Source organism: Paramisgurnus dabryanus, chromosome 6 (genome assembly GCF_030506205.2).
Source record: "Paramisgurnus dabryanus chromosome 6, PD_genome_1.1, whole genome shotgun sequence".
NCBI classification, from domain to species: Eukaryota; Metazoa; Chordata; class Actinopteri; order Cypriniformes; family Cobitidae; genus Paramisgurnus; species Paramisgurnus dabryanus.
This window is the reverse complement of record NC_133342.1, coordinates 39,682,762-39,698,234: the sequence shown is the minus strand read 5'-3', so window position 1 is coordinate 39,698,234 and position 15,473 is coordinate 39,682,762. Positions and strand designations below refer to the sequence as shown.

Sequence of the window (15,473 nt, the reverse complement as noted above, 5' to 3'; positions counted from 1 at the left end):
AACGTAGAGGCGAGCACGTGCAACGGTTATACGTCAACATATAATCAGAATGATTGACATCTGGGATGACCAATAACAGTGGTGATCCACCCGGAAAACGAAAATCCATGTTTGCAATGTTAAACTGCCTTTATCAGCCTCCCTTTCCGTTCTCTGTCTATATTTTCTGAAGGCATTTGTGTTTTTTGTATATTTTGTCTACAAACTGTGCCAACAACAGCAAATTTAGTGTCTATATTAACTTATATCTGATCGGGAACATTAAATCCATTAGACAAGCATTGTAACGTTAATACTAAGATTGTGGATATTTTGTTGTTGTTGTTTGCTTGCTAAGTTGTTAGCACTTTTAGAACACTGACAGCAAATCATTACCGGAAGAAATACATAAACAAACTTCCAAATTCTGCGGTTTAACAACTGATATAATGTAATGAATCTACCTGTTAATGCAACGAACTTCGGAAACTGTCGTCTTCGCTCTCCTGGCAGAGAGTGGACACAGAGATGCTGTGGAGCGAGCGGGAAAACACGAAGTGGATTACCGGAATCAGTGGATCTTTAGCGGAGCGGTAACAATAAAACGCAAAATTTTTGGGCACCGTGTTTAGTCTATGTTCCGCGTTTTGCTGTTTTCCGCAAGTCTCTCATATTAAACGAACTACATCCACCTGAAAGAGTTTTTAAAATATGTATTTAATATTTAATAATACTGTATAAATCATCCGCGTATGTTGGGCATTGTTTAAACTATACACGTATACAGAATATTTCATTGAATAAATTGTGATGTTACAATCAAAAGTTTTAATCACGATCTGTGTAATGAAACCTAAAATCTAAAATAAACCTTTTTCTTTTTGTCAATGTTGGCAGAATTACACTGAGTTTTAGAAACTTTAACTTAATCGTTTACAAAGGCACCCCCACTGTGAAGGAATGCAGGGTAGGCCTGGCAAACTCGATTCCTTTTAAGGATCCGGGTTATTGTGATTCACTCACTAAAGTGATCCGGGTTGTGTGATTCACTTGAGTCAGTATTGCTAAATTGCCAAGGAAACTCAGTACAGACCCATTTGTAACCGGCCAATCCATGCGACTCGAGATTCTCAGAGCCGGAAACATTGCAGACTCGCAGACCATGGGCATGAGACTCGCTCTACCGATCCACTAACCGGCTGATTCGTGTGGATCAGCCGGAGCCGGTTAGTGGATCTATAGAGCGACTGAAGTCTCCTCAAAAGCAAATCCATAACAAAAGCCTTTCACTTCTGAAATAACATGCTTATAGGTTTTAGGTTTGGTGTGTATGGTCGACCATTTAAAAAAGAAGCCCAATAACAATAGCATAATTATATAGAGAAAATATAGAAAAAAACTGTCCTGCTTATGTAGCCCCCAGAGCCGGAGAGACAGTTTGCGCAGATCAGCCGGTTACGGATCAGCCGGCGGATCAGCTGGTTACGGATCAGTCGGTTATTGATCAGCCGGTTACGAGTTAAGAGATCTCGAGTCAGAGCAGATTCGCATGTCTCTCGAGTCCGCATTGTTTTCGGCTCTGAGTGAGAATCTCGGGTCAATTCGCGGCTCGCGCGGATCCGCAGGTCTCTCGAGTTTGCAATGTTTCCAGCTCTGAGTGAGAATCTCGGGTCAGTTCTCGCGCAGATCAGCCGGTTACGCGTGGATCTGTCGTGCGAGCGAAGTCTCATCAATAATGTTGAAAGAGGTTTGTGTGTGTGGTGGCGTTGTTTATGGTTTTACATTGAATTGTAGTAGGACTCAACTGATCCGGGTTAATGACACTACAGACTCGCGACTCATGAGTTAATTTAAAGATCCGGGTTAAAGATCTGAGTGAGTCACGACTCGAACAGGTCTAATGCAGGGCTGCGGGTGAGAACGGAGGGTGAGAGAAAGAGAGAGACACCGCTCGTAAAAACTGTCAGTAAACTGGACAGCCAAGTGTCCAGAAAACTGGACAGCCAAAACATCAAACTTTTTTTCGCATCAGTTAATATGACATACATTCACGTGACAAAAAACACTCACACAGGAAAACCAATGCATTGATTGACACGTCGTAAAAACACGCTCAGCTCCGGACAGCCGGCTAAAAACCATAAAAACGTCACTCAAAACTGTACAGCTGCTCGGGTACTACCTGTCAAAACATGATTGACTTCATGTACTATCAGATATAAGTTTTCTCAGACACGTCTAAATGTTTGATTCTTGATTGTCTATAAGAAATTTTTGATATTAAAAACAAAAGTTTAGATCGAATAGTATTTGTCATAAAACACACATGGGCGCTTCATCTTAAAAACATGACATGTTTAAATCAGAGGCATGGTTCTAAATTTAAATCTAAAATGCGGACAGAATGAGGATTATTGTATACACACATACACACTTGGAGGTTATAGGAACCACAATGAATACAAACCAGAAAATGGGGTAAAAATGTCTTAAAAACGTAAAAAGTTTATTTTTAAAATCCGCAGATGTGAGAGTGCATGTGCTTTATTGCGCTAAGCATTCACATGTTTGAGCGGACAGAATTACATTTATTGTATATATGTATATATAAATATATGAAGCCAAACCAGATATGAGATAAAATGTTTCTTTTAAAACGACAGATGTGAGCATGCATCCTCCTATGTTCTCTACTGTAACCGCCGGTGCGCGATCTTTAATGGTATGAACATAGTGAGCGGGTCGTGAAAAGACTTACGGATCTCGTGAAGCGGTTAAAATTTTATTTAGTTTAAAATAAACAGGTTTTAGTCTAAAAAAACATTCTGGTCCGCTGAACAGACACGCCGAGGGCTGCGGGTTTGAGAACGGAGGGGGAGAGAGAGAGAGAAGCTCCGGTTGTAAAAACTGACAGTCCAGAAACTGGACACCCAGAACAACAAACTTTTTCACATCAATAAATATGACAAACATTCGCGTGACAAAAAACATATGCACAGGAAAAACAATGCGCTGATTGACACGTCGTAAAACACACTCAGTCCGGACAGACGGCTAAAAACCATAAAAAAAGTCACTCAAAACTGGACAGCATGTACAGCTGGTCGGGTACTATCTGTCAAAATGTGATTGACAGGGTCATAAATCATATTTTGACAGATGCCATAGGATAATAACTACTATTGGTTTAAAAATAAATCTAACATTGGCAACAGATGTAACACTCAGACAGCTTATTAGACACAGATCCTCTTTTTGAGGTAGTAGCATTTAACATAAGGTATACAATAAACATAAACAAGAGATGCATATCAGGTTGAACTAAAGCTGGCATAAATGAAATTTTCTTAATTTAAAAAGTTTCAATAAAAATATTAACTTTGTCTAGGTAAATAAATGTATGTGCAGTCAGAGACTTTAACATATTTCGGAAAATAAACATTGGCTTCAAGAAGTAAACACTCTAACACCATAAATAGTAATACATAATAAAAATACATTAAAAATTATTATCAAATAAAATATGCAACCTTTATAATCTTTTAAGTAGTTTTTTTTAGTGTAATGTGAGAACCAAAACAAATCAACCAAAGGTGCAAAAATATTTCTGAATCCTGACTCTTGTAAACTTAGCATTCAGGACCTCAGAAATGGCCTTTTTCTGGTCAATAACTCTCTCAATCATGTTGAGTCTGGAACCCCATCGTGTTGGGGACCCGGTGTTGAGGCCTTGTGCTATAAGCTCACCTGTGTGATCTTGTGGTAAGTATGTTGTTTCTAGGGCTACGTTTACACGTGGGTGGCTATTTTCATAAACTGACATTTCAACCTCTCTGGTTTCAAAAATAATATCAGTTGTCAGTTTTCAGAAAAGTGTTCATTTACACGTACCCGTGCATATATGCCATCAAGAGAAGCTCAAGTCCACGTAAGCCAATCACCGGCAGCGCTGATGGTGACGCGGACTGGTTCTTCGTATTGAAGGAAGGAGTTGTTGCAGTAGGTGTTCAATGACGTCAAAGTACCGCGGTACTTTGACGTTATCGAACACCTACTGCAACAACTTATGTTGACACATTAAGTCGAACATGCGTAAAATTGCTGACCTCCGAGCACTCGTCTCTGGTCCTCAACATAATGGAGCAGCTGTATTTGCAAATAAAAACACATGAAACGAGTTTGCACGAACATAAATGTGATCATGGAAGCGTTCACAGGAGCAGTCACATGTAAACATAAGTTGCACTTTTGACGTAGGTGCGAGCTCTGGCGCATACTCTGCGACGTTGCCTGCTTAAACATCCGTTTGTCTCAGTTTACATGCAGCCGTGCAACCGAAGATTTTCAAGATCTCCACTCTGGCTGGAGTTTTTAGAAAGAATCGGTTTCAGAGGCGAGTTCTCCGTTTGCGTGTAAACGAGGGGCACAAACGAAGGTAAATCTCTCAGTTTTTAAAAATAACCATGTACGTGTAAACAGGGCCTAGACATGCACTGTACAACTTCCAGTCATGTATATAGTGAATGGTCAAACTAAGTGTGGCTAGACCACAAATCAGCTGTTGTAGCAAAACATGTAACATTTTGAATTTTGCTTTCCATCTTGCTGCGGCATTCGGAATACAGACGTGGAATGGCTTGCCTGAAAAATATTTGCGGCTGGGGATCTCATAACGTGGATCTACGACAGTCTTTAGAAGCCCTCATTTTCCACAGATTTTATGGGAACCATATCCTTGGCCAGGTAAAATGTCACTGCGTCCGTTACATCTTTCCACAGCGCTTACTTGTCCTGTCATTCGTAGTTCCTTTATAAAAATGCTTTTTTCATTAATGTTGTTTGTTTAAGCCTTGTAGCTTCTGGCTGCGTAGTTGTTAGCCTACCTGATGCACTCGCGTGGGGTCCCTTAACAATTTGACTGAAGGCATATTCTTTCGGGTGCTTTCTTTTGAGGTGGTTAAAAAGATTAGTTGTGTTACCATCTGAGGTGCGAATCTTATCATTGCAGCATTTGCAAATAACTGTTGTTTGCTCCGTGTCTGTTGGGGAAAATCCAAACCATTTCCATATTATCGATGTTTATATTTTTTAGGGACTAACTCCTCCATTTTTTTCATCCATTGTCACTGCGTTGCTTGCTAAATCTTACCTGCGTACAAAGTATACAAGCCTGGTGGTAACTCGTCTTCATGTAGCGCGCTTAATCTTTCTAAACTCACAAGCAAAGTTTACGAGCCTGTAACTTGCCTTTTTCTACTTGCGCTTTGTCGCATACTTGATGTAGGCATGAATCACAATACAACGATGTTTAAAAAAAAAGTGGATTGTTGAGACGTTTTAATCGTTCACCATAAAATATTGTCATACCACACACCCCTAGATCCAGCAGTGACTCTTGTATTGTCAATCTGATGTACAGATCACAATCAACCAACTAATAGCAGCTGCTTTTAAACAGAAGAGACCTCTGTTAGACCACTGTAACAATCTCTCAGCTGGACTCTGACAATAAAAGGCTTTCAAAGACTCAATATTTACAGTGTTGACCCTTCTTCTATAACCTCTGAAACTGGCTCTAGCCTGATGGATATCTACATCTGTGCCAAATCCTGACTGATGTAGATGCCTTTTATAGACAATTTTTGCATTTCTGCTTGTCTGTTTTCCTTATACTATACCAGGGGTAGGCAACGTCAGTCCTGGAGTGCCGATGTCATGCAGATTTTAGCTCCAACCCTAAAAAACCTCACCTACCTGTAGTTTTCAGGTGACTCTCTAGACCCTGATTAGCTTTGTTCAGATGTGCTTGATTAGAGCTGGAGCTAAACTCTGCATGACATCGGCACTCCAGGACAGATGTTAGCTACCCCTGTACTATACAAAAAAATTGAAACTTACGAAATGTTTAAAGCTGCACAACTACTTTAGATTTTTATACCTTTTATGTCACCCTATTTAAAGCAATAAAGTACATCCAAGCTACATTCACAACCAGAGGTGGAAAGTAACAAATTACATTTACTCACGTTACTGTAATTGAGTAGTTTTTTTGTGTATTTTTACTTTTTTGAGTAGTTTTTAAAATCTGTACTTTTACTTTTACTTAAGTATGTTTTATTTAAAGTATTGTACTTCGCTACATTTTAAATCATGTCCGTTACTGAGTAAAAAAATATTTTAAAAAGCAAGGTGATAAAGACGCGCAACGGATGTAAATGGGCGGGGCCCGGGGGAACGCGCAAAAAGAACCATGGAGAAAGACGGACGAGACAGGCGCGTGCTAATGCAGACCCGCCTCAGTTCAAATCTTATGAAAGAAACCCCTGGTCATATTTAAGCGACCACTTTCCACTGACGCGAAGCGAGTGTTTCATTTCTATGAAAGGTAGGATTCATGCTCTTAAGTACGAAATTGCACGACGGGTTTTTAATACCATGCGCATTATCTTCCGAGGTCTAGCAGCTTCGCGTCAAGTCAAACACAACTTCAAAATGTCCTCGAGAATGCGCCGGTCATTTACATTGCAGAGAGAGAGAGCGCGAGAGAGAGAGAGAGCGCGCGAGAGAGAAGAATAAAGGTCATCAGGTCCCCAGGTCAGGGAAGTAAGAAGATAATAAACGTGTCAAATGTATATAGACATGGCACTCATCTCATTATATGCTCATTTAAACTATATATAGTTTAATAAAATAATGTATGTTACCAGCAATACATCAATTACAACCTTACTATAGTGATTGTATTTACAAGCTGCTCTGCTGGCGACACGGAGGAGAGTCTCTGCTGCACTTGTTGTGTCTGCACTTTGTGTCTTGTTTGTTAATGGTGTTTGGGAGCCTGCAATGCCTTGTTTATTTCGGGGGAACTTTTCACGCAGTGTATCTGCGGGACGGGACACGCTCTGTGAACTATGAGAGACACGAGAGGTCAAGGAAAGGAAAACGAGGCCTTTTGCTAGGACTAGCATGGCTAGTCTTGTCGGACTGGGTCATCCGGGGCTGTGACGGAGGGCCTACGAACAGCGGACAATTAACATACAGTGCGAGTGAGCTGTTAGAACTACAGCACAGCGGATTACCGTCGCTGCCCAGTTTTCTGAACAACGTGCCACGAGAGCTGCTTCGGAGCACCGACACACCAGGCGGCTATTGTCGGGAAAAACCCAGGAAGAGAGGGCGGAGGGGCGGCATCAGACAACGGGTAAGGATAGCAGGCAGATTGCCATTGCCACCTATGATTCTTTGCAACTCTCGTTCTTTAAAAAATAAGATGGATGACCTGCGGCAGCAGGTGGGAGCCTGCTACGAATTTCGCGATTCCGGTTTAATGGCCTTTACAGAAACCAGGTTTGGAGAGGACGTACCGGACAAACTTGTACAAATCGGGGGGTTTTCCCATATACGACTGGACAGAGACGCAAATTCAGGTAAAACCAAAGGAGGGGGTGTGTGTTTGTACGTCAGGGATAGCTGGTGTCGAAATATTGCAACCAGAAAGAAAATATGTAATCCCGACCTCGAACTGCTTTGCGTTACTCTGCGACCGCATTACCTGCCCAGAGAATTCACAAACATCTTTGTGTGCCTTGTATATATTCCACCGAGTGGAAATGCAAACAGAGCAGCGAAGCAGATCACAGACTGCGTTCACCACCTCCTCCAGAGTAAACCAGACGCACCTATGCTGATACTTGGGGACTTCAATCACTGCAGTTTGACAAAAACACTGCCTGGCTTTTACCAGTATGTAAAAGGTAACACTAGGAATAACAACATCCTCGATAAGTGTTACGGAAATATTAGGGATGCCTATACAGCAAAAATCAGACCACCCCTCTGTAACTCTGACCATAATGTCATCCATCTGCTTCCAATCTATCGGTCAGTTTTTAAGACCTGCAAGCCTGAAATACAAAAGATGAAGATTTGGTCACTGGAAAAAACAGAGGAGCTGAAGGGCTGTTTCCTCTGTACGGACTGGGATATCTTCTTTGAGGATGCCAGTATTGACAGGGCAGCGGAATTAATTACAGATTACATCTTGTTCTGTGTTGACTCTATTATTCCCCAGAAAACTGTTAAGCGATACCCAAATAATAAACCGTATATAACGGAAGGTATCCGGGAATCTATTAGGAGAAAGAGGGCTGCATTCACATCTGGTGATCGGGCAGGTGTTCGAAATGCCCAAAAGGATCTTAACTTACAAATGAGAGAGGCGAGAAGTCCTTTTAGGGAGAAGGCCGAACTGGAATTGTCCACATCTAATACGAGGAGACTGTGGAATTCAATTAGGCAGATGACAAATATGGACAGAAAAAGGAAGCTGCTATTTGCCTTAAATGACACTATTAGGGCAAATGAGCTGAACAACTTTTATTTGCGTTTTGATAAGGAAAATTATAGTGTTAAGAAATGTATGGAAGTTCTGGAAAATGTTAACTGTGATTTGAACCTAGACAGAATCTTAATTGAACCACAAGCTGTTACTAAGGTATTTAAAGCAATGCATACAAACAAAGCCACAGGACCGGATAATATGTCCGCTTTTGTGTTAAAGACTTTCGCTGAAGAGCTGTCTTTTGCCTGGTATAAACTATTTCAGTTCTCTATTGATACGCATACTGTGCCGATACTGTGGAGGAAATCTGTCATCATCCCTGTACCCAAAAAAGGGTGCCCTGTCGAGGATAATGACTACAGGCCGGTGACACTTACCTCAAATGTATTTAAAGCGTTCGAGAGAATTATGTTGGAAAAGTTACGTACAGAGGTAGAGCCAATGTTGGACAGATATCAGTTTGCTTATACAAAAAATCGCAGCACAAGTGATGCTATTGTAACAATAACACATCTTATGTTAAAGCATCTTGAATGTCCAACTGCATATGCTAGATTACTCTTTATGGATTTCAGTTCTGCCTTTAACTTAATACAGCCACACATTCTCTTACGTAAACTGAGCATAGCAGGGGTAAATCCTTTTTTAGTAAAATGGTATTGCTCTTTTCTGCTAAAAAGGCAACAGCAGGTAAGATTCAACTCTGCTTTATCTGAAATGGCAGTATGTAGTACTGGTGCCCCCCAGGGATGTGTATCTTCACCTTTCTTGTTTACATTCTATACAAATGACTGTGTTAGTACTGAGCCAAATCAATATATTGTGAAATTTTCTGATGATACGGTCCTACTTAGTCTGCAAACAAAAGGATCCAATCTGAACACCTACTGTGCAGCGGTAGAAAGTCTGGTGGCTTGGTGTGATGCAAATAAACTGGAGATTAATACAAATAAGACTGTGGAGATGCTGGTGGATCCTGGTTCAGTGGGAAATTATGAACCTGTGGCCATCCATGGCCATGAGATCAAACAGGTGAGCTCCTTTAAATATCTGGGGGTCAACATTGATAGAGATCTAAGTTGGCATACACATGTGACAAGTGTCTGCACCAGAATTCACCAGCGTCTTCATTTCTTGCGGAGACTAAGACTTTTTGGTGTGTGTAAAAGTATTATGGTGATTTTTTACAGAGCAATGATTGAATCAATCCTGAGGTATGGTATATGTAGTTGGTTTGCAAATGTTACAGTCAAATCTAAAGCACAGATTTCGAGCTTGGTTAAAACGGCGGGGAAAATTATGGGTACCCATCCCCTTACTCCACAGGAGCTGTTTGACCAAGCCATAAAGAGACAAGCAAAATGTATTATATCGGACACCACACATGTGCTTTACTCTGAATATAGTTTGATGAACTCAGGAAGGAGATTTAGGGTACCTTTGTGTAGGTACAATAGGTACAAATTTTCCTTTATCCCATTGTCAGTTAAACATTTAAACAGTACAAAATGAATGTGTGTGTGGGTGGTGGGTGGATCGAGGGGGAGATTTGTGTTTGTATAGGTTTATCTGTATAAATTGTATTGCACCTCAAAGTATTGCTTTACACATATGTGTAAATGTAAGTGTCTTTTTGTACGTTCTGTGCGGCAGACTCTCTGTCCAAGACAAATTTCTCCCAAGGGAGACAAATAAAGAAACTAAACTAAACTAAACTAAACTAACCACCTTCAAAAGTGCATAACTCACATGTAAAAATCATTAAACAATTCCATAAATGTTTCTTACTTTAAAAAAGCTTTTTATTTTATTAACTTTTTGTTATTGCACTTTAATTGTAAAGATGTTCCTACAACTAAAAACAACTAGTTTGAGATGTATATTCCCCTGTCGTTTTTTAACTATACTAGAATCCTCCACCTCTTCCCGCTGTAAAAAAAGTAACTTTTACTCTGAGTAAAGTTAAAATGACTTACTTTTTACTTTTACTTGAGTAGATTTTTAGACAAGTAACTTTACTTTTACTTGAGTACAATATTTTATTACTTTTTCCACCTCTGTTCACAACTATAACGGTAAGATCGCTGTCGCAGCTGTGTAACTTAGTGTCAGAGGTGGTCAGCACTTTGGGATAGTTCTGTCATCATTACTCACCCTCATGTTGTTGTAAACCTGAATGAGTTTCTTTATTCTGTTGAACATCTGTTGATAAATGATGGCACACGGTTGACATTACCCATTGACTTGATCTTGTTTTTCCTACTATGTCAATGATTACCAGAAACCATCATTATTTAAAAATATTTATTTGTTTTCAATTATTTTCTGATAAATTAGATGTGTCTGTTATAGCCAGACATTTGACCACACTGCAATATTGAGCATTTGAGTAATACTGCATCCTTTTCTAAAATCACTAAACAGAAATCACTAAAGCCGCTGTGAACAAAATAAACATTTTAATATGCATTTTACTTCAATAAGCATTTGTATTTCAATGCACAAAACAAGAGTCCTTAAGTGACCTGTGACTTAATGTTTGATGAACTGAAATGCAAATGAGCTATTTAAATATGGAAACTACTGATCTCTTGTTGATTACAAATGTTCATTCTTGTGCTGAAAAATGGTTACAGTGCTGGAAATTATTCACCATAACCAAGTATCTCTCCTCCAATGTTTAATAATCTGTAAATCGAACAGATTTTTATATAGCAAAGTGCATTTTGACATGAAAATTATCTTTGTGGTGACAAATACGGAAAAACGTCATGTGTCTATTTATCTCTTGAGAAACCACGGGCGTGCATTTTAGTTAATGACAAGATCATAAGGAGCATGTGATGCGCCGTCATGCTGGTGAATGATCTCAGCTTCAGCCCGGATAGTGACGCGTCCCTGATCCCTGCTTCAGTCCATTTCTCATCATGAATGTTGATCTGCGTTTAAATTCCTGTGTCAAAGAGCTGAACCATAACTTCTGGTTGCTATGGCACAGCCCTTGCGGCATTGTTTATGCGTCTTTGTTCACACAGAATGCTTTCAGTGAGTGTTACGGCAATGTTACTAGGTCCTTTTTATGGGAGCGATCCCAGAACATTTACAGGACGCGTTTGTGTTCACACAGAAGACAGAAGAATTTCCTGGGACCAAAATGCTGTGTGAATCAGGTTTTGATGTCACAGTAGTTTTTCTCAGTCTCAGTATGTGTATGAAAACTCTTGGCCATAAATATAGTTCTAAACGTAGGTTCGGGAGGAGACTAAACATTCAGGCATGTCAATCATCATCATCATGGGCGTATATAAGCCAGCCTTCAGGCCTCCGCGTCTCGCTGCAATTTTTTCCGGCATCCCACCTCCTCCCCATCTCCTTCTTCTCTCTCTGCTTCTTCCTCTTTGCAGTTCTGTTGCAGGGTGTTGAATTTGGGGCTCGAGCCCCAGCCTCAGGTTCGCTCTATCTGAAGGTTCAGAGCTCCCTTCGAGGACAGCAAGCCAATTTCATTTACCACTAATCATTAAGACCTGAATGCGCGGGCAAACTAGTGAACATTTTGTGCTCATTTGTACCTTGTGCTGTCAGACACGCTTGTGACCTGACAGCATACTCTTTTAAATAAACACAATTTTAATACACAAAGCAAGAGTGACCATCCATGTAAAGCAGTTAAACTATTTGAATGTCAAATTTTAATTCAATTATTAACCATTTAAAGACATTATTATGATACAGTGTGCGTATCCCTTAAAAAATTCTACTAATATTTCTTTGTCAGCATATGACTTTTTTTGTATCAGTCCTGCAAGCAATTATGAATATAAAATTTTAATGTAGCTGTTGGCTTTTGTAACAATGGCTTTTGCTTGAACTCTTTCATTAGGAAAATGATTCATTTGAATGTTAGTAAAAGCGTGAGATGCTTTGCGTTGACGTGCTAAGTAGGGGTGGGGTCAAACTAAAGGATTACTGTATAGAGCGCTGTAATAGTGAGTTATTTACTGTAATACTTGACCATCTAAGGTGACACCAGAAGTGTATAGTTGTGTATAAATACAAAGAGTTTAGAAGAAAGGATCCTACATTGAGGTAAGAAAGTATAATTTACACTGCAAAAAAAGACTTTCTAGGATTTTTGTCTTGTTTGTAGTACAAATATCTACAAACTCTTGAATTAAGATGCATTTTCTTAATGAGCAAAATTACTTAAAAAATCATGTCTTAAGACAAAAAATATACAAATTAAGTTGAGGTGTGTGTTTATCAAGCAAATAAATTAAGAATAATAAAAAACAATAATAAACTAATTTTAACTAATTAAAAAAATGCCTCTTCATTCAAGAATTTTTGATATTTGTACTGAAAACAAGACAAAAATACTAAGTAAGAAAGTAATTTTGCAGTGTATGTCTGAAAATGTTTCATATTTGATTAGCTGGAAAAAAATGAGTTTCTTACGTAGTATTTTGTCTTGTTTTTTAAATATCTAAAAATTCTTAAATTAAGATGCATTTTCCTTATTAGCAAAAGGAAATAAGTCTATTTATTGCTTGTTTTAAGCACAAACTCACTTAAATATATATATTTTTTCTAAAGACTATACTTATTTTTAGGTCATTTTGTTCAACAAAAAAAAGCATTTTGATTTAAGACTTTTTAGATATTTGTACTGAGAACAAGACAAAAATACTAAATAAGAAAATCTGTTTTGTGATGTTAAAAATTCAAAAGTATTTTTATAGTCTTACAAAGATTGCAAAAACCGGGTCAGTGTTTAAACTCACATGTGCCAGACTAAAACAACATTTTTAAAAACTTGCAGTTACAGGGCATAGGTGTTACAGTAGTTACAAGGTGAATATGATTTGTAAAAATACATTGAACAGTATGACACGTCGGCACACTTCAAAAAATGATTTAACCCTGCTGAAAAAAACAGCATACCAGCAAGACCAGCATGTGTTGTGTTTTGGTGCTGGTTTGCTAGTGAACACCAGCTAAACCAGCATCAAAGCTGCATTAGCACCAGCTAAACCAGCAACAAACCAGCATTAGCAACAGCTAAACCAGCATTAGCACCAGCATCCCATGCTGGTCATACCAGCATATGTTGTGTTTTGGTGCTGGTATGCTGTGACCACCAGCTAAACCAGCATAGACCAGCATAATTCCCATTCTGGTCCATGCTGGTTTGATGCTGGTTTTTTCAGCAGGGAAGAAAAAAAATTCTTAGTAGATTTTAGTAAAAATATCAACAAAAGCTTTGTGAAGTCTGTCCATCACATTTGAGCTTACTGTACAAGAAAATACTATCTCATTCTGTGTCCAGTATGCATCAGACATTGAATTGATTAAAAATTAAGTAGTATTAACACAGATATACTGTATTGTTTATTGAGTTGTCTAGTGTTTAACAAAATAAAATGTAAAGTGTATGTGTTTACAAAACATATGTAAATTAGAAGCAAACTGTATCCATTCACAACAACCCTTACTTTCACCGCTGCGCTACAGAAATTCATTGTTGATCTTCCTCTCAGTGTGCAGTGATGGTGAAACATCAGCTATCAGTTATGAACATGAGTTTGTTTCTGTTGCTTCTGCTGTCAGGTTGGTGTCATCATTTAAATCTGTTTTCACAAGTATATGTGTACACATGCATATATTTAAACATCTTCATTTTAACAGAACTTCTGTGCAGTGCTTCTGGCCTTTGGCAAGAGTACCAGTACATACACATAAGTATGACATGGACAGACGCTCAGAGTTACTGTAGAGAGAGATTCACTGATCTGGCTACTGTAGACTCAATGGATGATGTGAACAGGATGATGAATACAGTGAATGATGGGTACAGTGGATCAGTGTGGATTGGACTGCAGAAGGGAACACAGAGTCGTTGGGTTTGGTCAAATGGAGAAGATAACATTTCATACATTCCATGGTACCCAGGACAACCTAGTGGTGGAGAAGATTGTGTTTTCTTTAACAATTATGCTTGGAGTGATTTTCCATGTGGAAACGCATTATGGTTTGTGTGTTACAGTAGTAAGTAGTCAGTTTATTAAGTGTGTTAACATTCGGTTTAACTGAGAAAGTTGAAATCTGATTTTTATTTTGCATCACTCAATAGAAGCTATTGGATACATCAAAATAGAATATTGGAAAAACTGGACAGATGCTCAGAGTTACTGCAGACAACATCACACTGATCTGGCCACTGTCCACAACTTTGAAGAGCAGAAGCAACTATATGCAGCGGTTGGAAATCAGTGGGACTGGGTCTGGATCGGACTGTACAAGGAATTTTGGCAGTGGTCTGATCAGTGGAACTTCACCTTTAGAAACTGGGCAGCAGGACATCCATTCATAAGTTCTGGTGACTGTGCTGCCATGTCAACAACTGATTCTGGTAAATGGGTTCGATACAGCTGTGACCAAAAGTACCCTTTCATCTGCTATGGAGGTGAGTTTAACAAATCATTTACTTATAGCCGCATACATTTTTTTGTTTGAATCACATGCAGCAAACACACATAACAGTTACGAAACGTATAACTTAAATGCAACACTTTTTATAAAAGCGTCTGCCAAATGCATAAATATAAAATTACTTTAAGCAAACAATTACTCCTAATCTCATATCACAAACAATTGTAATTTGTGTACCTGTATTTGAAGAGTTTTGTTTCAACACTAAATTCAAGAAAAAATCAAGACAAATTAGCTTATCCCATTCGCAGATTTTTTTGCTTGTTTTATGCACAAGATCACTTAAGTTAGATATTTTTGGTCTAAAAACTAAACTTATTTTCTTGGGGCGTTTTGCTCATCAAGAAAAAACATCTTAATTTAAGATTTTTCTAGATAGTTTTACTGAAAACAAGACAAACATGTTAAGAAAATTAGGTAACACTTTATTTTAGGGGTCCATAATAATGCAATAATAAGGTATTCATTAAGAATTAAATAAGGATATAGTCAGGGTGCGATTTTCCGGGGGGATGCGTGGGATTTCCCCCTTTCTGGTCATTGTATCCATGCTTCTGCTTAATTATTTTTATCCCCGGTGGGCATACATTTATCCCCCCCTCAAAGTGATCAGTGCTACTACATTAGTGGCGAGACAGATCACAAAACTTATCAAGGATCCGTG

At 38.8% G+C, this 15,473-nt stretch overlaps 1 long non-coding RNA gene across 1 annotated transcript; it reads left to right on the top strand.

Annotated features, from left to right (window-relative positions):
• The first annotated feature begins 12,329 nt into the window (after window positions 1–12,329).
• On the top strand, window positions 12,330–14,315 carry LOC135767139 (uncharacterized). Its single transcript, XR_010541907.1, has 3 exons — window positions 12,330–12,406; window positions 13,858–13,927; window positions 14,006–14,315. It is a non-coding gene; the product is annotated as an uncharacterized lncRNA (long non-coding RNA).
• The last annotated feature ends 1,158 nt before the right edge of the window (window positions 14,316–15,473 follow it).